Here is a 26099-nt window from a genome sequence, read left to right as displayed (position 1 = left end):
TGCTGCAACAGTTGTGTAAAAAAAGGTCATAAGTCAATACAGTGCTGTTGTAACTTTGGACAATCACTGAGTGAACTGTTGTAAATCAAGGACTCCCTGTAATCATTTTTATTATTATTTATTTATTTAATTTGTACGGCCACCATCTCAGCAAGTGACTCTGAGCAGTGAACAATCTTAAAAGAAGAAATGTTTAGAGAGCAAGGGTAGGCCCAAATCCTAAGCAGTATAACAATTAGGTTCATATACTGCAGAAAACCATAGCTCCGTTAACCATAGTGTTTAAAATAAAGTCCTGTTGGCCGGGTTTGGATAATATACTGAGCCATAATCCTTAGTTTAAAAGACTAGAGGTTATCATCTAGCCAAATCCCTTCATCAGTGTAAGATCACTAAAGCATTTTTGACAGATGACTCTCTAACCTATTGTTGTAACCTCTAGCAAACAACACGTGGGAGACTGTTCAACTGGCTGACAACCTCTACAATCAAGACGTTCCTTCTGATATCTTGCCTAAACATCCTTAGTTGTGGTATTAATGCATTGGTCCTGATTTCTAGAGCCATAGAGAGTAAGTCAGTGGTGGGATTCAAATATGTGAACAACCGGTTCGCTATGTGGAGGCTGCTTCTGGAAGTCCATTCTGGACCTGGACAACAAAAAATTAGCTACCAGTTCTACCGAACCAGTGTGAACTGGCTGAATCCCAGCACTGGAATAAGTCCATTCTTTTTTTTTTCTATGTGCCAATCTTCAGACATTTGGAAACTGCTATTGCAACTCTACAACAAGTTAGATATAATGGTTAAGACAGCATACTGAAAACCATAAGTACCTCACAGATAATGCAAGAAACTGCACTCAGAATAGTTTCAATGAAATTTTATTTTCCTTGGGAAAACAAAACTAAATAACACCAACCAAAGCATTGTGTCTTAGGATTTGATTTTGCAAATCTTTTAAAGAAAAGCTTCTGAATGCATGGGAGTCTATGTGAATATGGTGGATACACTGGATAAATATCATCTTGTCAAGTAACTCCTCCTTTTCTTTGTTGACTGTGCAATCAGTGAGTATCTTTGCCGCAGTGTTAGATTTGTGTTTGCCCAATAAACTTGTAAAAAAAACCAGAAAATTTTGGATTCAAATGCAAAGAATTTTAAAGACTAAGATTCAACTCAAATCAGAACTTTTCTTGGTTGGAATTAATGGACAGTCAGCTAGAAAAGAGTCAGAGATGACTATTTTTATAAGATTACTGCCGCAAGGCTATTATATGCACAAAAATGGACTCCGATATACCCAAAATGGAGAAATGGTTAATGAAAATGATGGAGGTAGCCCAGATGGTAAAATCAGTCTGCTTGCTTAGAGAATGATCAGCTGTTGTATTTATTAGTGACTGGAAACTCCTTATGAACTTTTTCTGAAGAAAGAAAAAAAATGAAATTGTGATTTATGGTTTTGATGATAAGAAAGAGTTGCTTATGGAAGAAGGAAATTATAATGCAATTTTAAAGGTAAAATATAAATGCATTTATAACTACTGTCAAAGAGATTGGAAGCTGCTTCTTTATAATCTTTCCTTCTTTGTTTCTTTTCTTTTCCTATTTTCTTTTTAGTCATTATTTTTCATATTCCTTTATTCTTTTCTAATATTGGTATTGCTTTTATTTTGTTAAAAAATTCTTCTTTAAAAATTGTACATCTATGCTGTATATTGTGCAGAGTTGCAGCTGATTCACTGCAAATTTTGCTGGAGGTTTCGGATTCTTGAATATCCTTTCCATAAACAGTTGTGGGCAGCTACTTTAATTTCTAATTCAAAATCTTTGAACTTCCATTAATGAGGCCACAATGCTCTTTCTTACATAGCATTTAGACTACGGTATTTTTTGTTTTTAAAAAAAGAATTTGTACCAGCAGGCTATTAGCTCTGTGATTTCTTCCTTCCCTCCCCCCTCCTTTTTTTAGTCAGTTTTATAAAGCAAAGTCAGGCAAAGTCATATATTTAAAAGCCTGGCTAGCCAAACAATTCTATTTGACTTTATATGGTTACGAGGAACAGAGTATTTCCAACATTTTAGTGAGTTAACAATGCGGAAATTGTAATCTCCTCAGACTCTTGCAAAACCTTATTATGAAGTTAATCCAGAACATTTCTTGAGAGACCATATTATCTTGTCATTTGTGGTTTCTTTAACCCCTCTCTGGTTTCCATTGTTACTCCCTTCTTTTTCTGCCATTGCTGCATGTTGGGATGGTGAGGTAGCAATTGTAACAGAAGTCTATGCAAAACCAGAAAGTTGGGCAATTGTACCACTGGTAGAGTAGAACAAAACTGTGAGGTAACTAGGGCCTTTTAGCGCACATTTACAATCGTTCACCTTTCTATGTTTTCAATTCTACCACAGGGGAAGTCCTCCATGCTATGTTTTCCCTCTAAGAAGAAAACACAGCCAGAGACTGATGAGAAAATATGTAAGAGAAACATATATATCAGCACCCTCCCTGGCCTTGCAAAACTACCATCAAAAAACCTCCTAAACCAGGGGTCTTCAAACTCGGCCCTTTTATGACCCACGGACTTCAACTCACGGACTTCATGGAGTTGAAGTCCATGAGTCATAAAAGGGCTGAGTTTGAAGACCCCTGTCCTAAACCAGGGAGATTTTGCATCTTTCAGTCTTCAAAAGTGAAATATTACCTCTCTGATTGACAAAAGGCACAAAAACCAAGTGGGACTCATCTGTTAGTTCATATCAGGAAACAGTAAATACTTCATGAGACAAAGGAAAAATATGTTATAAAAGATGTTTTTAAACTCTGAAGCTGTCAAATGTATTTGATATGGGAGCTATCCACTCATTTTTCATTATAAATAGCAGCCATCTACAGAATTCAATCCAAAATGAAATATGAACTATCAGCAATCAGAGAATGCAATGTAGATATTTAACAAGAGAAAAATTACTGTTTCCTGCCCCCCTCCTCCCTTGGCTACTTTTGATACAAGAATGACAGAAGTCCTTAGGAATGTGAGCTATTGAATGAAACCAATAAATTTCTCTAGGTCATACCCTCAAAGTTTACATTTGGCTCCTTAGTGTAGTCTACTCCAAAGGAAATAATAGGTTGCATTATATACACATTGCATTATACAGCTGTATTTGCAGATCAGTGAAAAATCATACCCATTTTAAAGTGTTTTGCTTATCTGAGGATCCGTCTCCCATCACCAGGAAAGAATTTAATAGGCTTAAAAGGCTCCTATTGCTGTACTATTTTTCTGACCTGCTTTGACCAAGGCAAGAAGAAAATGGGAACTGACAAATCCCATCAATCTTCATTATATATAATTCAGAAAGCAAGAATTCAGGGAAGCCAGCATACCGTTGTAGATTTCCCCTCTCATCAATGAGATACAATTTTATCTCTTAGATGCATATTTCATTTCTTTCTTTTGGAGCTCACCCAGCAACTTCCTTTGTAATTTGTTTCACATAACAACAATCCTTTGGGTCATGTTGGGATGAGAGAGAATGAATGGCCCCACATCTCCCAGGGAGCTTCTACAGCTAAAAGTGAATCAACCTGGGTTCTTTTGGTCCTACATCACTGTTTTTATCCGTAATACCACACGGCCTATTCTTAAAATGTACTCAATATGCTATGGCTTAGCACACTGAGTTTAACTTGTTTACAACACTAAGAGTTATTGACAACAGTTACAAGGAGATAATCATTTAGAAAAGTAGTGACTGAATAGAAATATTTTCTCAGGTAAGTATTTTTTTTTATTCAGCTAGATAGTAGATACTTAAATGCCAAAGGAAATTGTCTCATAAACTAAAGGGAGAGGGGACCAAAATGTAAGACCACAAGAACTTGAAATGAAACCCTTCTCATCATTTTATGCTGCTACCTTCTAGAGCCTTCTACAGATGTAGATCTGGTCATCTGGATGGACCTTTACTTACTTAGAAAACTGAACCTGTTAATTTTTCTCTTTCATAGGCACAGCACCAAAACTCGTTTGCCATTTTGATGCACAAGAAACTACATGCAAAAATAAAATGAACTAAGAACAATTCCAAAAACCAGAACAAGTAAAGTTTATCATCTAATTATATCTTTAAAGCATACATACCATTCAGCCACCCCATATGGCCCATCGTAAAATATGCAGTTCCTGGCAATACTTGTTTCATATCCCCAGTTCACATTCACATAATGCTTTAAAAGCAAATGACCAGGTCTCACAAGCAACTTTGTAAAAAACACAAATCCAGCTCAGCCAGGACATCACTGCTTAGGCACATTCCACTACAGACTGGAATGGCTGATTTAGTGCAAGAGGAGGAAAGATGTGAGAAGAAACACATACTGTAAACAGAATATACACAATGGTTCATGATGCTAAGTCACTCCAGCCATATTTAGAGAAATGTAGCAAGAGAGATAAATTTGCTGTATTCATAATCCTTCACAAAAGTATGCCTCTGCATATTAAGCCAGATACACAAACACCCAACCTTTCTGTGGCAACACTTCAGCACGCACAATATTAGGTGTGGCATACACCTAATAATAGTCACTAAAAGTCGTGGAAGAAAATCTCTAGTGCAGGGTGTTTTTTTTAAAAAAACACAAAGTAGATTTAGTGTTAACCCTACACTGCACAGAAACTATATCTGGGCAACTCTTCTCCAATGTTAGTAAAGGTAAAGGTTCCCCCGCACATGCGTGCTAGTCGTTTCCGACTCTAGGGGCCGGTGCTCATCTCCGGTTCAAAGCCGAAGAGCCAGCGCTTGTCCGAGGACGTCTCCGTGGTCATGTGGCCGGCATGACTAGACGCCAAAGGCGCACGGAACGCTGTTACCTTCCCACCGGAGTGGTCCCTATTTTTCTACTTGCATTTTTACGTGCTTTCGAACTGCTAGGTTGGCAGAAGCTGGGACGAGTAACAGGCGCTCACTCTGCTACGCGGCACTCGGGATTTGACCCACCAAACTGCCGACCTTCTGATCGACAAGCTCAGCGTCCTAACCCACTGAGCCACCGCGTCCCTATGTTATCTCCACGCGTCTCCAATGTTATCCCTGGTTTAAGCCAGTCAGTCTGAATCAGGAATTGTGGTTACTTTAATCTATAATTAAAAGGCACTTCTAAAAAAAAGCCCTTGATTTGATTTGTGTGTTTTAACGAACTATGCTTTAAGGCAATAATGCCCTTGTGAAACAAAATCAACTGCAATTTATTTGAAACTGGAAATTATTTCCAGTGTCTCCCCTGCACCCATTCCATACAAGAAGCAGAGAAGGACAGCACTGAAGCATCATATATATATATATATATTTCATTCATGGATATAAGTAGCAGCAGCCTAGCCAGTCTTGGCCGATTTGCAAAATGCTGAGCTGAATCAGGGCAAGTTAGCACATGGACAGGAGACCACTAGAAAATTTCCAGGCTGCAGACTAGACTGGAAAGGGGGGGAAAAGTCTGGAAAAGCAAGTGGCAAACCATGTTAGTACTGCTGCCAAGAAAACTAAATAAATAAGATCATGTAATTCACCAGAAATTGAGTTCAGTTTGAGGGAAAGTGTGGGTCCGCATAAAATCCTAACAGATTTCACATGTACAGAAAGAAAATATTCTGACTTCTACCATCTCAGAGCACTGTAAAGACCAGTTACCTTCTTCTAACGTAAGAACATACCAGCAGCTATGGATAAAGGTTACCCACAGGTTAGGAAGTCTGAAGCCACATGGCTACACCTCTCAGCCTGATAGTCTGCCCCATCCTCAATAGAAGAAGGAACTGACCTTCATGCAGGAAAGAAAAAAGGTGTATCACATCTCTCTCCCTCTCAATTACTGGCTAGGTTGGCTAGGGATCTGAGGAATTCCCACACAGTGACTGGGGAGATACTTGGAGAAAGCTTCTCACACACAGGATCATCAAAAATACTCTGCATTCAACAGCAAGACCCAAAAACAGTCACAAGCCATAGAGGAAGGACAGAGCTGGATGCCCTTGAGACCTGAGGAAATTCTGCAGTTTGTTGAAGAATCTGGCTCCAAAGTTTGGAAGGCGTTTCCCCCTGCGGGTCTTTTATTTCATAGAAATACAGGCTGCCAGCACAGACATGTGGTTGTAGACCATATCAGAACATTACTTTTGTTTCACTTTCTACAGCAGAAAGTCATCAAAATAGACTTATCCCATAAAACCCAGGGAAGAATATAAATGCCTACTGGTGGGGAGAACATTGTCCAAAAGAAATTTTTGGACATCCGTGATCTTGTGAACTCCAATGGATCTAAACCACAATGAGATCATTTGTTAACTGTGGAAGAAGGCAGCCTATGGTTGGCTTTCATCCAGTTAGCCTCGGCTGTACTAATACAGAACACTTCAAATTCATAATGCAAGCCAGTCACTTTGTGATAAAAACAGGAGAGGTTTATGTACACTTCATTGCATATGACAGTATTAACTGCAGTTTCAAAGCAACCCTGTGGGTCTTGGAAAGCTCCCCTTGCATTCAAAAGCTATTAGCTGCAGAGGCTGGACTCCTAACGAGCCTTTTTCCTGTATAACTCTTCTTCTTTCATTGGCAGACAATCACATTTTTGTAAGTATCCAATAAAATTAAGGCAACAGAGGTCATCTATTAAAATGAAGAATTAGAAAGCATAGCCACAAACTTTCTGCTGGTTGAAAGCCACTTGCAGTGAAGAATCATAAGTAAGCCATGAGCTTACTTTTTTAGAAAATGATGCCCCAGAGGTGTCTCCTTGTTGTTGAAGACAGGCCAAGACGTACTTACTATGCTATACTACTGGTATCCTGCTAGACCAGGATACTTTGTAAGTACACTTAGTGAGAAAAGTAGAAATGCTGATCTCTATTTATTTCCAGCAGGAAATGAATGTAACATAATTAGTCTGTGCAATTTGTAACTATACGACACAGGAATCATGACCAACTTCATTAAAGAGTACTGGATCAATTCATGGGGGGTAGATCTACAAGGGTATGAAGACTCAGTGTTATGTCTGGGATGACAGCATAATGTAAGTAGAAGAGGAACAAACTACTGTAGGTCGCAGAGGGAGAGAGCTCGGCCACTATTTTTTGCTAGTGAGTATCTGGTCAGCCACTGTGATAAACAAATGCTGGACTAAGACAGACTTTGGCCAGATGCAGTACGGTAAGATGATTCTGGTGTATCTAATGTAACAGCAGAGACAAAGTTTGTTGTAGCATGAGGCATGAGGTAGTGGCCTTAGGCTATAGATGCTAGAGAGAGAGACTAGCATGAAGGGCAGAGTAGTATTTGCTAAATGGTCTACTGATTTGTGTTTGCACAACTAACTTGATATTCTGAGACACTAGTCCATTGAAAAGCAGTATCCTGTCCCCAAGGATTAAACCAGTTTGCACTGCAAATGTTGTCAGGGAATATTTGCAAGGAATGATGGTATATTTTTGTACTTTGCCTTAGCCACCAATGGAAAATCACAATTAAGTCAGAGATCTATAGTAAATGCCAGAAAAAAATGCCTTTGTTTGGATTCAGAAAATAAGTAGTATTGCATCCAGGTGAACCTCCTAAAAGAAAGCTTATATTTGGGGAGGCAACAGACTTGAACAATCATCAGAGAAATGGCTCTGAAGATATTCTAAGCTAGACTCCAAGATATGTTCTAACTTCCCAAGAAGAGGAGAATTGTAAAGATGCTGACATCTTAAGATGTTCCAGAAGGTTCATGCACAAGAAGAGAAATATGGGGTAGAGGTAGCTCTCAGGTACAGAACGGGTATGGAACTAGGTATAAATTTCCAGGTAAATACATACAGAATATAGTACAATGTTTTATGAAATCTAGTGGTTAAGGCAAGAGAGAAAGTGTGTGAGAAAGAGACAGCGTGTTAGTGAGACATCCATACACATATACACACACACATACACATCCCTATGCACCCAAACAAACACATATTCACACACACATAATACCCAACTTTATCTAGATGATCACTTAAGTAGGCAACTTTTCCAATAATCCTGAGCCTAAAGGACTGCCAAAGTTGCAGGCAATGTTGGAGCATAGAACAGGAAGTGGAGGAAATAATGAGGCATAAGGCTATTTTTAAATTTGGCTTTTCCCTTCTGTCCTTTAACAAATGACAACTCTGGATGAGTCTCGGAGAAAGGAAAGGTACGTAATTGCCTATATCAAATTAAGATGATGATAAGAGTCTCAAATTCCATATTAGCTATAATATTGTTCTGATGTAACAATGATTCTCATAAGCTATTGTAATTAATAGCCAGTCCTATAGGAATTGAAGGGAATTAATAGAGTAAATTAGGGACGCGGTGGCTCAGTGGGTTAGGACGCTGAGCTTGTCGATCGGAAGGTCGGCAGTTTGGCGGGTCGAATCCCGAGTGCCGCGTAGCAGAGTGAGCGCCTGTTACTCGTCCCAGCTTCTGCCCACCTAGCAGTTTGAAAGCACGTAAAAATGCAAGTAGAAAAATAGGGACCGCTACGGTGGGAAGGTAACAGCGTTCCGTGCGCCTTTGGCGTCTAGTCATGCCGGCCACATGACCACGGAGACGTCCTCGGACAAGCGCTGGCTCTTCGGCTATGAAACGGAGATGAGCACCGGCCCCTAGAGTTGGAAACGACTAGCACGCATGTGCGGGGGAACCTTTACCTTTACCTAATAGAGTAAAATGAAAATCCCACTCAAGGACTTATGCTACTTTAAAAATGATCTATCAGAAATTATATTCAAAAGAAAAAGGAAATGACATCATGGCCATCCACACTTATAGAAAAGGCATTCAGTCAGTGGTCACCATCTTGTCTTTGGGAAAAGAGATGAACACCACAAGATCACAGTCCTATGATTAACTGCATACCTGGTTGTAAACTGGTGCTGATTATCTTGCAGTAGTACCAAGTGTCCCAAAAGAATTGTATGCTTTTACATGGTAATATTTATAGATACATGGTAGTTTTTGTAGCAATGGGAAGTAAAATTAGAAAGACAAGATGGTTACACTTTAGAACAGTACTGTTCTAATTATTATTTCATTTCTAATGCAACCTTCAACCTTTCTTATCCTGGGATTTAAGAAGTTGAAGTTCAATGCATTCAGAGACAGAGAATGCTACGACTTACTTAGAATTAATATTTGGTGCTAAGTTTCATGGCTTCTTGAAATATTTTATGTATTTATTTATCTGCGTTTATTACTGTTCAACTCCAATGGACTCTAATGGGATCCTTGATCAAATACTCCTTTAATCCTTAACTCTTCTCTCTTATAGCAATACAGTGCATTAAATATCCTCCTACTCAGCAAATATACAACATCTCAGGCAAAAAATTACCCAAGACTGAACTTTATTATATTATTGTACACCTCCCCAGCACTACCAGAATATGAAGTCTGCCCTATTGGATCAAGGTCTTCCATTTTCTGAATGAAAGACCAACAGTAGTACTGCTAGAGAAAGGTTAGAAACTTGGAAAAACTGGAAAGAATAACAAGAGTTGGAAGGGACCTTGGAGGTCTTCTAGTCCAATCTCCTGCTCGAGCAAGAAACCTTATATCATAAACAGTTGTCCAATCTCTTCTTAGAAACCTCCAGTGTTGGAGCACTCCAACATCTGGAGGCAAGTTGTTCCACTGATTGTTCTAATTGTCAGGAAATTTTTCCTTAGTTCTAGGTTGGTTCTCTCCTTAATTAGTTTACTCCATTGCTTCTTGTCCTGCCTTCAAGTGCTTTGGAGAACAGATTACCGCTTCTTCTTTGTGGCAGCCCTTTAGAAAGCACATAAGGATCCATTGCTATGATGATAATGGGTATTTTGCTTATAATAATAATAATAATAATAATAATAATAATAATAATAATAATAATAATAATAATAATACAGGTAACATCTTCCTTCTTCTTTACAAACAAGTCTCAGTTCCTGCTGAGTGTCAACAAAATGAGAAGCTATTTTCATCCCTCAAAAACAGACATACAGAGGAAATCCAGAGAATCATTACCCTCTTGCTTCACTATATTTTGAAAACTTCAACATGCTAATGAAGATCAGTTCTGCCTGATTTCCTTCATTATGTCTTTCTCTTTCTCTCCTAGCTGAAAGCAACAGTGTGGTTTAGAATAGATGGGTTTACACTCTGCTCAGAAACAGAAGGGAGATGGAGGGACAAAACAGAGTGATCATAACAATGGTTAGATTCACGCTAGATCTAGGATTTTGGGGGCCCTGGGCAGATTACTCCTAAAGTAGAAGATACCAGCCAAGAGTTTATTTTCCCTGTTTCTTCCTCTCTTTGCAAAATAGAAAAGTTAGCATCAACAAGGATGAAGACCTGGTTAATGTCCACCTGCTATTCTCTGCAGCCAACCCACCTATGAGGAAAAACCTTACTGTGCATCCTTCATGCTATAAGAAATAAAACTCCCAATGGTCCAAAACCCCAGCAAGAAAACAAAAACAAAGCTTGCCAATCTTTCCATCATAATGCAGTTCTCCCACAGTAGTCCGGGACTACGCTGAGTTCCTAACAACAGACAACCAGCCAACTGCTTTGAAGGGCCATCTGAAGTCTGTAGTTCATGTAAAATGCCACTCTATTTCATGATACACAATTCCAGATTTTAGAAAATATCTGCAAACTCTCCATACTGATCTCTTCCTGTCCCAATCCTATCCTGCTCTTTGAGCTCTGCTATGTCTCATCCCACAAGAACCAAATTTCCTCCTTTCCAAGCTTTTGTTCTCTATTGCATTACCAAATGGGACATACGTATATGGTGGGACAAAGGTTTGCACTTTGCTAGAAGATACCGAGTTCTATTTCTGGTAAAGGCAGATCCAAGTGAACAAATCAGCTAAATGCTCAGTGTAAAACTTCCCTTTCTATCAAATACACAAAACCATTCCAAGAAATTCTATCCTGAAAGGATCATACTAGCAAAATTGGTCTTAAAGAGAAAAAAATAACCTTTGTAAGGGTTTTTATTTTAGAGTTTAAATTTATCCAAGTCCTCTTTCAGAACTTAAAGAAATGAAAGACCTAAACTAGAGCGTACAAAAAGACAAAAACTACACAGGCATAATAAATCTCAGAGAAAGGAAAATGACTGTCACTTCAGCTGACTTAAATTTGCATGGATTTCCTTGCAGCAGGAAAACACCACATTTCTTCACAAGATAAATATGAAAATATTGCCTCGCAAGGAATTAGAGGGAGGGGGGAGGAGAGCTGAGATAACCATTCCTGACACTGAGACCAGAAAAGCAGTGCATTCACATTTTTGCCTAGATTCCATATAGAAAATATTCAGAAATTTGCCCAGCTTCTGGATCACAATAACTAGAATGCAGCAACCTAACTGGATACAGTTATCTATGGCTAATCCTCAACCTGGTCAGTTTCCTTGGGAAAGTATAGTTAACCCAGGTCAATTTGGCTACCTATAACTTATTCATTTACTTTTTCTAGTTTTATTTATTAGATTCCAGTTCAGGAGCTCAAAGCAGGGTACATAATGTTCACTCCTCCCATTTTTCCCCACAACTCCAACCCTAACCTGTGAAATAGGTTAGACCAGGGGTCCCCAACCCCTGATCCGTGGACTACTACCAGGCTGCAGCATGCCAGCAACCAGTCCGCACAAACAAAGCCCCATTTGTGGGATGCAGGCACCACACAAAACCACGCACCCTCCAGTCCGTGGAAAAACCTTTCTCCACATAACTGATCCCTGGTGCCCAAAAGGTTGGGGACCTCTGGGTTAGGCTGAGAGACAGAAGGAAGAAGACTGGCCCAAACTTAGTTATTGAACTTCCATAGCTGAGCATGAACAAGAAACTAGGTCTCCACAGTCCCAGTTCATGACTATCCTGCACCGGCTCTCTATATCCAGCACCAGACCAGGTTAAAATCTGACTCCTAGTTGTATACACAAAATATGAAAGATTAAAATTTCAAACAAAATCAATTCACACATATAATTCTAGTACAATCTAAGCTGAAGTTTAATCTAGAAAAGATCTTTTGGCCAGATCTCTCTCACTTTGCACATAGATTATCAGTGTGTCTAATCAAAGCTCAAACCAAATCAAGGCTCAAATCAAAGGAACAGCATAGTAAGGAGTTAAATATTCCCAGCACCAAGGAATGAAAATGTGGATGTTTGTCCTTACAAAAAACATATTCATTTTTATCTCAAAGTAGCTGAAACAAAATTGCTGAGTAACTTCAATCTTCTAGAAATCAATTGAGTTTTGTTCAGAGCTCTATAACCATCTCTGCACTCCAAAAATTAAAGCTGCAAAGGATTCCTTACTAATTTCTTGGTGGTACAGGATGATTGCCAAAAGAGGTCAAATAAAGATCCAGGAGTTTTACTCCAACTTCTACAGAAACAGTACTAGCTCTGTCCTGCCTACACAGTTCTCAGAATTCTTTAATCAGCCACTCTTACAACCCTGTCCCCATCATTCATAATTCTGTTTAAAAAAGATTTCCTCATTGGGAAAAATATTGTCATTGTTTTTTAAACATATGCTGTACACACAGATGTGCAAAACAACACACTGATAATTTCACACAACAAGAGCATAATGAGCTGTGAACACCAGGAACCAACACAGTTTAGGCTACATTAACAAAGGGATAGAATCAAGATCATGTAAAGTGTTAATATCACTTTACAATGCCTTGGTAAGGCCACACTTGGAATACTCCATCTAGTTTTGATCACCACAATTTAAAAAAGATGTTGAGATTCTAGAAAGAGTACAGAGAAGAGCAACAAAGATGATCAGGGGACTGGAGACTAAAACATATAAAGAATGGTTGCTGGAACTGGGTATGTCTAGAAGTTTAATGAAGAGAAGGACGAGGGGTGACATGATAGCAGTGTTCCAATATCTTAAGGGCTGCCACAAAGAAGAGGGAATCAAACTATTCTCCAAAGTATCTGAAGTCAGGACAAGAAGCAACGGATGGAAACTAACCAAAGAGAGAAACAACCAAGAACTAAAGAGAAATTTCCTGATAGAATAATTAATCAGTGGAAGTTGTGAATGCTCTAACACTGGAAGTTTTTAAGAAGAGACTAGGCAGCCATTTGTCTGAAATGGTATAGGGTTTCCTGCCTGAGCAAGGGGTTGGACCAGATGACCTCCAAGGTCCCTTCCAACATCACCATCATCGTCATCATCATCATCATTATTGTTATCATTATCATTTTTGTTGTTATTACTACTCGTAGTACTAGTAAGGGGTGGGATAATCCATATCAAACTTAGAACTCTGGCACATGAAATCCGCATAGCTTTAAAAAGGAGATAGTAGATAGACAGACACAGGTAGTATTTGACACGATCACAATTGAGCCTAAAATTTCTGTTGTTAAGTGAGTTTTGCCCTATTTTATGACCTTTCTTGGCACAGTTGTTAAGTGAATCACTGCAGTTGATAAGTTAGTAACCCAATTGTTAAGTAAATCTGGTTTTTCCATTGACTTTGCTTGTGAGAAGCTGCTAAAAGTGGCCCACCCATATATAAACAGAATAGAAAGCTATAAGCCTCCCATTTTGGTTCAGAAGGATTTATAAGTTCTGACAATTTCTCCAAAGGTTTTAAAGAACCAGATCTATCCTGGATCACATCACAACATAACAATTCACTGTTTCCGGAAGCTAGAAGTATAATACTAGGGAATCATGTCTATAACAAATTTCCACTCACATAAACTATCTGTAGTCATACCTAGTTCATCTAGCTGTATCTAAGCCAGACAAATACAGATTTATAGCAACAACAATATTTAGCCAACCACTGCCTTATCTGATGGTTAGAGTGAGATGAAAACATAACTCGTTTAAAGTATGGTCTGTTCTATTGGATTTTTATACCACTGTATTTTGTCTATTTTGTCCAGTAACATTTTGTCTATTTTGTCCAGTTTATTAAAACTCTTACTTTTCAAACATGGAAGATACACAAAGAGTTTTCACTGATGTTGATACACACTAAAATACACAGTGAGCAATAAAAGATGAATAAAATCTCAAATGCATTTGCAAATGCATGTTCTTCAAAGAGCGCTGTTATTATGCATAACATATCAAAAAAAGTGCATTTAATTAATTGGGGACCCAGCATGTTGAATGTTAATGGAAGGGAGTGGGCACTAGGGAGTCAGAATGACAGCAGGAATGTTAGTTACTTCAGCCTTTCAATTAAAGCTTCCGGGATTTTCAGGTCCTTGGTAATTATAGATACGAAACTACAGGACACGAGCAATTTCAGGCAAATTAAACATAAGCGGGCAGCTTTATAACTAAGAGGAGAGTCCCTGCTCCCAGTTTTCATTCACATTTCCTTTATACTGAGAATTGTATTTTCAGTTTGCAATAAGCATTTGGCACAGCCAATCAAGTCCCAGCTCATGTTACTGGTATTACAGTATCAGGTTACTATAAAAATGTTCTGCTTCTCTAGCAGCCGATAAAATTGATCCTTTTAAATATTTCCATCAAAAGCTCCCTCACAGGCTTAAAGTTTCCAGTTCACACAGTCTGGGCGCTTTCTAAGCTTCAGTCAGAAATACCTTTAATAAAACCACTTATGTCCCCTTTTCCTCTCAGCTGTACCTGCAAGGCTCTGGGCCCCGGAGTTTCTTTAAGGAAGGGCAGTAGGGCAAGAACTGAATTATACTGTAGCATAAACTGCTTCTACCAAGGTTTCCAAAGTTTTTTTTTTAATTAACTGAATAGATAACACAAGAGCCATACCATTTGGTGAGCATTCCAGTTTCATCAATTGCTGGAAAACGTTTCTGAAGTTACAGTACTTTCTGCAGATTTCAAAATAAACACAGCCATATGATCAGGCTGTCAAATAGCCAGATCTAGGTAAAGTTACCAGCCACAGAGCTGTACGCATTGGCATACCCACTAAATTTCGCTGCATGGCATCCACCCTGTGTATTTGGAAAACCACAAAATGCCAGGTTCAAACCATGTGTGTAACACTAGTGAGATATTCATCGAACTAAGAGCAATTTCTTCCAGTTTGTCCTTAGTCCACCTTGTTCTGCATGGCTACTGCATCAAGCACATAACATCCACATGCGAGATCATTTAGAAATTGGACAAACTTTCAACCACCTACACATTTCAGAACTGCCAAATACCATAAATGGGGGACCCCAGGGAGAAAGGTCAAAAAAACGGACAATCCTGGCACAGAAGCCCACTGATTTTAGGCCTCCTTTACAAATTAACAATTGTGCTACAACCAATTAGATAACAGTACAAAAGAAACCATTGCACTAGGAAAGATAAGTTCGAGCTTTAGAAAAAAATCACAAATCCTCCTTCCATTTCCACTAAAGAGCCAAGGCAGCACAACTAGTTTTGTTTTGTTTTGTGCTTTTGATTCAGTTTTGACTCCTGAAAACTATCTGGACAAGTCCTGTGGAGACTACTTGGACAAGTCCTGCAGTTTTCTTTGCAAGATTTCAGAAATGCCTTCTATTACCACTTTCCTAGGGCTGAGAAAAAGTGACTGGCCCAAGGTCACCCAGTTGGCTTTGTGTCTCAGTGAGACTAGAACTCACAGTCTCCCAGTTTCTAGTCTGGTGCCTTAATCATCAAACTGGCAAACAGCTGTTAGAGCTTCTTCATTGAATTTCACAAAATAGCACACCACAAAATAAACTTTATTAAATACCTCAAACATGCCTAAATTTCCCCACAATTCATTAAATAGTAATAAAAGGAAAATGTTAGTGCTGCGGGTTAAACTTAAAGAGGTTATGAGAGAAGTACAACTGGGTTAGACAGTCTCTGCTGCCTCCTTCTCCTCACAGCCAGATAGGATTTGGCTACACTGTGAGTAACAGCATTCTTATGGTCTGCTAGCACAAAGGAGCTAAATGAATCACCATCTCTGCCTAGTTTTCTTGTTGTTGTCGTTGTTGATCTTATAAAGGGCCTACATATCACAAAATGTAGATCTTCTACAAAATGTAGAATTTACAACACAAGAGGACAATGTCAGATGTCTTCTATGGCCAGGAGAGTCACTTGGGCAGACATGTGGAATCTTTTGATGTTTACCATCCCTAAGTCCTGAGAGCAGGAGTTAATGTTAATGATTGGCAGTAATCCAAGACTTGTATTGCCTTGCTATCACCCCGTGTCAACAATCCTCCTCTTCTATATCTGCTTTGCTTCATCATTTTCCATTTTCTGTATTGTCTCATTAGATAAGCCATAGGCAGCCAGGTTTTCACTAGCACATTTCTTCCAGATTGAAAGTTGTTTACAGGGATATCAGCCCACTGGGACCCCTAAATGGTTTATCAGAACTAAAAGAGAAGTTAGGAAAAAATGGCTTTTATTACTTCCTTCTTTTGGCACAAACATCCCTGGAATTCAGTTTGTTAGGAAAACATACACATACATATACACAGTTGGGGAAGCACTCAAATGTAAAATTTTGTGTCATGCTCAGGGTTCAACTGATGATCACGTTGAGAGAACAGAAAAAAAACCCTCCCTTTCCCTTAATCAGTCTAGTATTCTATTAAAGTATTCCTCCAAGTATGCAAACATCGCTGCAAAAGCATCTTCCTCTCCTCTAGTCCGTTTTCTAATGATCAGAATTCTACTATAATAAACTTCCATTCTGCATATTCATAAAGGATTTGTCTTCTCATTACACCAATTTCCTCAGTAACCATCCACCACACATTCTTTTTTAAAAACAACAGCAAAAAAGGCTTCTTGTTCTGGTGCCTTACAGATCACTAATATTATGCACATTTCTGAAATCAACTGCTCAGAAGACAAAATACCAGAAGAAGTAGGTCAAATTGGAATTTAAAATGTTTTCTTTATTTAGCCCTATGCAGCATTAAAACCTTCCTTTCCAGAACTGAACCCATTATATTATAGTTCAGACAGATCATAATTAGTGTTTCATGGTAACACCTTTAGATAAGAGTTCCTAACCCCCAGCCTATCCGCATAATTATAAAGAGAATTTTAGAAGCCCTTGCTTCTGTTACTGAGTCAGCCGCTTGCAGCTGGGTTTAATACTAAACTGCATTTAATAAAAAGTGTTAAGTTTCCCTTAACAATCATACTGGCAAAAGAGAATGAAGCATGTGTGAGTGTGTGTGTGTGTGCAGTACAGTACACTCATCTGAAACTCACTGCAACTCTTCTCTCTAGCACTAAACCCTATACTTGCATGCTAGTTCCATGGATGAATTCATACTACCATTTCTGCTGATGGATGTTTACGGGAGCACCTTTTGCCGACATTAACCTCCCATCGTCCTGTGCGCTCCCACAGAGAGGGCCTCCTCAGTGTGCCATCGGTCAAGGAATGTCGACTGGTGGCCCCCAGGGGGAGAGCATTCTCTGTGGGTGCGCCTGCCCTCTGGAATCAGCTTCCGGTGAGCTCCGGATGGCTCCCGACCTTCGCTCGTTTCGCCGCGACCTGAAGACTTGGTTGTTTGAACAGGCTGGCCTGGACTGAGGGATTGGATTTTAGTGTTTAAATTTTAAAAACATTTAAATTTTAGATTGTATTTATTACTTAAGGCTATTGATTTAATCTTAATTTTTATACCTTGCGTGTTGTTAGCGTTTTAATTGCCCTGTACACCACCCCGAGTCCTTGGAGAGGGGCGGTATATAAATCTAATAAAATAAATAAATAAAATAAATGTGTCAAAAGGAACACAACCTGTTGATGAGTTAACCAGGCAAAGGCAGTAATTTCTGCATGGCTTGCGGTGCCAAGACCACTAGATCTCAGAGAAACTTTACTCTGGAAGTAGCCTTAGAAATCTTAAGATGCCTTTGCCTTGACTGCTTCAGAATTCTCCAAGAGATTAATGTCCAACAGGATGCATTCATTTGGAGAGTCTGGAATATTTTGAGGAGGAAGATGCTTGGTGGATTGCAGCAATAAAGAGTCCTCTGACCCCCATCCTTCACATTTATTACCAAAATGATTTATCAGCTAAGATAAGAAAAAGCAATCGGCCATGTATCTTTATATTTTTGTCAGTATAGCAAAATAAACTGTGGCGTGCATAACTGCCCCATGTTGTATAAGAAATTCTTAAGAAACAGACAATGCAAACTTTCATCTGCATTCTTAAAATATGCTTTGTGCAAAGATTAAGGCTGCTGGATAAATCTTACAAAAGCAGATGCAGCAAATATAAACATTTCCCCCCCCCCAAGACAAAACCAAACATTTTAGATTGAGCCCTTCCTGCCCTACAGAACAGAATAGAAAACCCAGATATATAAAAATTGGCCATATTGTGCCCAGAAAGTGCAAAAATTAGCCAGTAGGTCCAGCCTGGGATTCAAAGTAGGAATCCAGGTTAAAGTACCGCTGAAGCTTCTCGGCCTCATAAACAGCCCAAGTCAATTTTAATTGTGTCTTTTTAGTTGAGAGAGAGGGGCCTTGGAGTCCTAGTGGAGGATCACTTAACCATGGGCCAGCAGTGTGCAGCAGCAGGCAAAAAAACTAATACAATCCTGGTTTGTATAAACAGAGGCATAGAATCAAGAACATGCAAAGTATTAGTACCGCTTTATAAAATCCTAGTAAGACCACACCTGGAATACTGCAGCCAGTTTTGGTCACCATATCACAAAAAAGATGTTAAGAATTTGGGGGGAAAAATCAGAGAAGAGCAGCTAAGATGATCAAAGGCCTGGAGAATAAAACATACAAAGAATGACTGCAGGACTTGGGTTTGGCTAGTCTAAAGAAAAGAAGAAATAGGGGAGACATGATAGCAGTATTCCAGTATTTGAGGGGCTGCCACAAAGAAGAGGGGGTCACGTTAGTCACCAAAGCACCAGAGGGCAGGACAAGAAACAATGGTTGGAAACTGATCAAAGAGAGAAGCAACCTGGAATTAAGGAGAAACTTCCTGACAGTGAGGACAATTAACCAGTGGAACAGCTTGCCCACAGAAATTGTGGGTGCTCCATCACTGGAGATTTTTAAAAAGAGGCTAGACAGTCACTGACCATCTTATTTGTCTCTTGAGAAAACTATATGCGGGTCAAGAAGCAACAGTGAGAACTGGACACGAAACCACTAATTGGTTCAAAATTGGGAAAGGAGTCCGGCAAGGCTGTATACTGTCGCCCTGCCTATTTAACTTATATGCAGAGCACATCATGAGAAAGGCAGGGCTAGATGGATCAAAAGCTGGAATTAAGATTGCTGGGAGAAATATCAACAACCTAAGATATGCAGATGATACCACTCTAATGACAGAAAGTGAAGAGGAACTAAAGAGCCTCTTATTGCGTGTGAAGAAGGAGAGTGCAAAAGTTGACTTGAAACTTAACATTAAGAAAACCAAGATCATGGCATCCGGCCCTCTCAATTCCTGACAAACAGATGAGGAAGAAATGGAGGTAGTGACAGATTTTATTTTCCTGGGCTCTAAGTTCACTGCAGCTGGGGACTGCAGCCAAGAAATTAAAAGACGCTTGCTCCTCGGGAGGAAAGCCATGGCAAATCTAGACAGCACACTAAAAAGCAGAGATATCACCCTGTCAACAAAAGTGCGTATAGTCAAGGCTATGGTCTTCCCAGTTGCAATGTATGGCAGTGAAAGTTGGACCATAAGAAAGGCTGAGCGCCAAAGAATTGAGGCCTTTGAACTATGGTGCTGGAGAAGACTCCTGCGAGTCCCTTGGACTGCAAGGCGATCAAACTGGTCAGTCCTAGAGGAGATCAACCCTGACTGCTCTTTAGAAGGCCAGATCCTGAAGTTGAAACCCAAATACTTTGGCCACCTAATGAGAAGGAAGGACTCACTGGAGAAGAGCCTAATGCTGGGAAAAATTGAGGGCAAGAGAAGAAGGAGACGACAGAGAATGTGGTGGCTGGATGGAGTCACTGCAGCAGTAGGTGTGAGCTTAAATGGACTCCAGAAGATGGTAGAGGACAGGAAGGCCTGGAGGAACATTGTCCATGAGGTCGCGATGGGTCGGACACAACTTTGCAACTAACAACAACAAGACAGTCACTTGTCTAAGATGGTATAGGTTCTCCTGCTTGAGCAGGGGGCTGGACTAGAAGACCTCCAAGGTGCCTTCCAGTTCTATTCTACTCTATTCTAGTTTTATGACCTTTACCTGAAAAACCACCCAAAGTGACTTGTATTGTGCTACAGGTGATGCCTAAATTTGATGAATATAATAAATATGGAACATAACCAATAAATGGGACCCACCATCACCTAGGTCCTAGGAAGTTGTATCTATTGCTGAATTGCTCTTCCTGTTCAGACAAAAAAAATCAACTTTCAAATGCACTGTGTCACTGCACAGGCACCACATTTTTAAATGGCATGTTCTATATGTCCCTGAGACTCAAATTTCTTTTAACTGCAATACTTTGCATAATCCCTCTTTCCTCAATCGGTGTGATCCAGATGGTCAAGAATCCCAATTTCCCGAATTTTACAGAACTTTGTGTAATTTGTCAACCCTTCCAAGGAAGAGAAGAATGATATCAGACTTAAAACAAAAAACATTTGTCTTCTTTGTCAACATTCTCTATTGCCAGTCTTCCAGCAGTCACCCCAAATATTTGGCTGCACAAAGATCTTACTTTGCAGCAAGGTGGTCTTAGCTTAAACAAGGTACCACTTCACATTGTTTTTCATTTTATTCATTCCCACACAGAGAAGAGCAACAAAGATGATTGGGGGACTGGGGGCTAAAACATATAGGGAACGGTTGCTGGAATTGGGTATGTGTAGTTTAACAAAGAGAGGGGTGAGGGGTGACATGATAGCAGTGTTCCAATATCTCAGGGGCTGCCACAAAGAAGAGGGAGTCAAGCTATTCTCCAAAGCACCTGAAAGCAGGACAAGAAGCAACGGATGGAAACTAGTCAAGGAGAGAAGCAACCTAGAACTAAGGAGAAACTTCCTGACAGTTAGAACAATTAACCAGTGGAACAACCTGCCTCCAGAGGTGGTGAATGCTCCAACACTGGAGGTTTTTAAGAAGAGACTGGACAGCCATTTGCCTGAAATGGTATAGGGTTTCCTGCCTGAGCAGGGGGTTGGACTAGATGACCTCCAAGGTCCCTTCCAACTAATTATTATTATTATTATTATTATTATTATTATTATTATTATTATTATTATTATTATTGGAACAATAACAGCTTATTTCCTTTATGGCCCCTGACCTCAATTGGCCATTCATATTCCAGAATACCTTTTTAAGAATCTCTCAACTCTGTTGCCGATATGGTCTATCACTGCAAAAGGAATTGGGGGACAGGTTTGTGGAGAAAGGAAAAAGCCCAGTGTGTGCGCCTACAATAGGCCCAAATTCAGGGCTGCATGAGCTGCAATCTAGAGGCACAAAGGAACATTTCATTTCCCCACTCCCCACTGCAATCCTCAAACATCCCCCCAAAAGCTGCTCCAGTGGGTCCCTCCAAGTTTTATGAATAGAATCTAAGTGTGCAGTAAGTACTCAGAGGAAGAGGGGAAAAAGCCAGTTCTCCTATGAAAGGGGAGTCTGTCAGCAGGAACAGAATGCTGGATTTCACTAAGCCTTAAGAAGTATAAGTAGGTCTGAAAATATACACATCACCTGCCAGCTGTGTGTAAAGATAACCTTCTGGTATGATGTGCCGCATCACTTAGCAACACCCATAACAGCAAAAAAAAAAACCTTCAATGAATTCTAAATGCCAAAAACCTGAATGAGCAAATTTCATGACATGTTTTCAGTAGCTTTGAGGAGATTTATTGTTTGCGCTGAGAAGAGTAAGTCAGCGAGTGATCTCCCAACCTCAGAATGTTAAGGTTACAGAGCTTTAGAAACATTACTCTGCATATTCAGATAATGCCATTCCTGGATCTGCCCTAGAAATCTCAAAATCTGAAATTCTACAGGCACAATCAAGCTCTGATATTAAAGCATCCGCGGCTTGAACCACACTTTTCTACTAGCACTAGACTAACTGTATTTGCAATAAAACATGCATTTTTCTTCAACCTGAAATGAAGAAAACAGGGATAGTAAAAGGTTGTTTTTCAGCATCAATTAAAAAAAGCAAGAAAGATCAACTTTTATATCCTGTTCTTGGCCATATCTCATACTCAGCTCTGGAGAGAGAGAGAAAAAAAACAGCTCAGCAGGAAAGGATGTTCTTTGTATTTATGAATCCAGCAATGCAACTACCCTATTATAGAAATCCTTATTAACCCCACTCAAAAACTGTACCGTAGAGATTCAAGACTTGATACTAAACAAGGAGACCAGATGAGGCTCAATGGCTCATTTCTTCAGAGCCACAAACTGGCTCTTGATAGGTTATGCTATTTCTTTTCATGCTGAGAAGACAGTCCTTCAGCCTTTTTAAAGAAAACCTTTAGAAGGGCTAACAAATCATAGCCAGGCCAATTAAAGTCCTGGGAATCAAGAGGAGCAAATTCATTCTCCAAATGCCAATCTCAAGCATCATCTGCCTATAGGAAGCTCTGCTGGTGCCAAGTCTCTGGGCCCATTGTCAGTACGGAGACTGGCTGGCATCAGTATTCTCTGGTCTCAGGCAGGACTTTTTCCAGTCTAGCCTGGAGGTATTGCATACCAGCCTGTCATCTTTCTACAAGCAAAGCAACGTGTTTTGACCCTAAGCTACAACCCCTTCCCAGTGGAGAGGGATAATGAATTTAATGATCTGATGATTGGATTGGATTGAAGGTACAAAAAATACAGAAAGGAAATAGAAATTCAACAGGTGGGGGAACATAACAGGTTGGAGCTATATTCAGTAGCCACAGAACAGAAAATCAACTGCAGACAGTAGAGGCAGAAAATCAGAGGGAAGGAATCAATCAGTATCCTGACGAGACAACTTGAAGGCTGGCACTTCTGGAGAGGATCACTCAACCCTGCAAAGATTATGGCCATTTATGGGATGAAGAAGTTGGCAAGATATTGCCATTGACTGAAGTCTTCAAGCAACTGGATATTAATATGCAGGTAGTCCTCGACTTACGAGCACAATTGAGCCCAACATTTCTGTTGTTAAGTGAGACATTTGTTAAGTGAGTTTTGCCCCATTGAACAACATTTCTTGCCACAGTTGTTAAGTGAATGACTGCAGTTGATAAGTTAGCAACCTGGTTGTTAAGTAAATCTTAACAATCTTCCCCATTGACTTTGCTTGTCAGAAGGTCACAAAAGGGGATCGCATGAACACACACACACACACACACACACAGGACACAGCAAAGGTCATAAATATGAACCAGTTGCCAAGCATCTGAATTTTGGTCACGCGATTCTGGGAATGCTACAAAGGTTGTAACTCTGAAAAACGGTCATAAGTCACATTTTTTCAGTACTGTTGTAACTTTGAACATTCACTAAACAAACTGTTGCAAGTCGAGAATTACCTGTATGCCCAAGACCCCACAAAAAAATGGGAGAAGAAATATCATTGCCGGTCTTGGGCATCCTGTTACTTAATCTTCAGTCCAAGGAACAGCTCTGTGCAAAAGACTGCTCACTATAAAGAAAGATTTGCTCACTAAAAAGATTGCTCACTAAAGATGAATTCTGCATTCTACTCTGGGGGACAGTCCTTTCACCTTTCACCGCCATCTGAGCCTAGTCTGGCGCATTTCCCAAACTTGATATGCTTAGCAACGACGCACACCTTTTTAAAATGATGCTGGAAGAATTCCAAATCAATATATTTCAACAACATGCAAAGGCAGATTATTATATATGGAATGATAATTATATATGATCCTCCAGTAATACTGTGAAATAATTCTTATACAGCTATCATCAAAAGAAAAGAAAAAAGAGAGAAGAGAGAAGAGAGAAGAGAGAAGAGAGAAGAGAGAAGAGAGAAGAGAAGAGAGAAGAGAAAAGGAAAGAAAAGAAAGAGTTCCTTCACATTCGACAGAGCGATAGTACTTCCTCACTCATTTGATCAGCCTAATCATCAGCTTAGCCCAGGCACCCTTCTCTAGTACCAATTCAAGCGCAACTGAATTATTCAACTTACCAAGTTGCCCCTTTTTACACCCGGCCATCCCCCAGCGTCGCAGCGACGCCCCCTGCCGTACCTGGTCGGACCCGGCAGGAGTAGTCCCAGCTGAGCTCGGATCGGCCGATTCTTAACAACTGGCGACGAAACGGATTTAGAAACCTCAACTTCACGTATCAACGCCCCTGCTTTGACTTAGGAAGGTTTCCGTGTCGTCCCCCCCACCCCGCCCTCCAATTATAGCCCGAAGCGCAACGCAACATTTAAAAGACAGGCAAACAATCAGTCGCAGCAAAGTTGTTGTTTTTTTTGTTTTTTAGCCTCTGCAATCCTGCGAACGCGTACGGTAGTACCCCGAGAATAAACCTCACCAGGCGCCGCCCGATGGACTTGGGAGTCCTTCTGCCCGAAATGACGTTTCTAAGCAATCCCCCGGTCCGCCGTGAATCGCCCCAAAAAAGCTGCGCGCCCTTCCGAAGTGAGCTCGTCGCCTTTTGCTCGCACCCACCGGCCCCTTCGCTCGCCTCGCTCGCTTGTCGTTTCTCAGCCCCGCTGCAAAGAGTTAACGCGGAAAGGGGGATTTTTTTATTTATTTATTTATTTACTTGGGGGTGGTGGTGGAAAGGAGCATACAATCTCAAGAAGCTCCCTTCTCCGTTGCAGTTCGTCTTTGGTCAGCTGTCCTGTATAGGAGACTGCATCAAACCAACTTGCGAAGAATTATTATTATTATTATTATTATTATTATTATTATTATTATTATTATTATTATTATTATTATTATTATTATTATATTATATTATTATTATTATTATTATTATTATTATTATATTATTATTATTATTATTTTATTTTATTATTTTATTATTTTAGTAGTAGTAGTAGTAGTAGTAGTATTAGTAGTATTATTAGTAGTATTAGTATTATTTTTAAAGACCCAGCAAAGGCATTCCCATTCGCCTGACTTACCAAGCTCCTCCATGCAGGATGCCGGGATGGGGGGGGGACCGGAGGGGGGGCTGGTGGGAGGTTTTATTTATCTATCTTCTGGCTGGCTTCTCTCCGTTGTCCAGCTGAGGACTCCCGACCTGCCATCCCTTGTCAGCGGGTCCACGCCCTCCGCAAACCTCCCCGCGGGATTTCGCACCGGCGGGGCAAACTCTACTCCTCGGGGGTGGGGGGGGGTGGCGCAGAGGCGGGCGGCGTGGACGCGCCCTTGGAAGATCGAAGTGGGACTTGTTTTCCGCTGCCAGTCGGCGGCCGCTTTACCAGCCCCGCAAGCGGAGCTAGGCGGCGGGGCTCGCCTTCGCCGCTACCGTGCTACCCTCTCTTAAAGGGGCCGGCCCCAGTTCCAAGCGGAAGGAAAAAAAGCAGCGCGGCTTTTCACCGCTTGGCCGCTGCGGGGAAGCTCCCGAATTCGGGCGACGTTTAAAAGAAGGGGAGCCTCGATTCTCCTGACTGAGGAGGGCTCTGGGGTGGGCGCCATGTTGCTCTAGCAGCCCCAGCAAGACGAGGAGCCCAGCTTTTCGCTCGCTGCTGGTTTGAGTCGCTTCCCCGCTTAGCCTCCAGCCGCCCCCCTCCCAACCCACCCCTGAGTCAAATACTGCATCCTGCACCCTAAATGTCTACCTTGATGAGTCAGTTCCTGCCTCTGTTCCCAGAGGATCGTTCCTCTTAAAGCTCTGAAAATCCCGTCTGTCAAGAGATGCTAAGGTTGCCGGAAGACAAGTAAAGGGAGACTGTGTATAGTTAGATATGTGAAGCAGCTTTTCCCAGCCACCAGTACGCTGTGGACAACTACCTGACTCCATGGGCTTCGTGTTCAGTTCTTCCAACGTATCCAAAGATTTTATTGCTACAGGCTTGGTGTGATGGCCCAGATGTGGAAAGCCGCTGACATTTTGATTTAAACAGGTCATAATCATAATAGTAAAGTTGGAAGGGACCATGGA

At 40.4% G+C, this 26099-nt stretch overlaps 1 long non-coding RNA gene across 2 annotated transcripts; it reads right to left on the bottom strand.

Annotated features, from left to right (window-relative positions):
- Positions 1 to 1403: 1403 nt before the first annotated feature.
- Positions 1404 to 25295, bottom strand: LOC310632277. Of its 2 annotated transcripts, none has more exons than XR_014490822.1 (3): positions 25117 to 25295; positions 2389 to 2443; positions 1404 to 1427 (listed from the first exon to the last, which is right to left on the bottom strand). It is a non-coding gene; the product is annotated as an uncharacterized lncRNA (long non-coding RNA). The 2 variants fall into 2 exon arrangements; XR_014490823.1 differs by lacking the exon at positions 1404 to 1427 and adding an exon at positions 2230 to 2289.
- Positions 25296 to 26099: the final 804 nt, after the last annotated feature.

The sequence above is a fragment of the Vipera ursinii genome (assembly GCF_947247035.1).
Source record: "Vipera ursinii genome assembly, chromosome: 1".
Taxonomy (NCBI): Eukaryota; Metazoa; Chordata; class Lepidosauria; order Squamata; family Viperidae; genus Vipera; species Vipera ursinii.
This window is presented reverse-complemented; position numbering and strand designations above follow the sequence as displayed.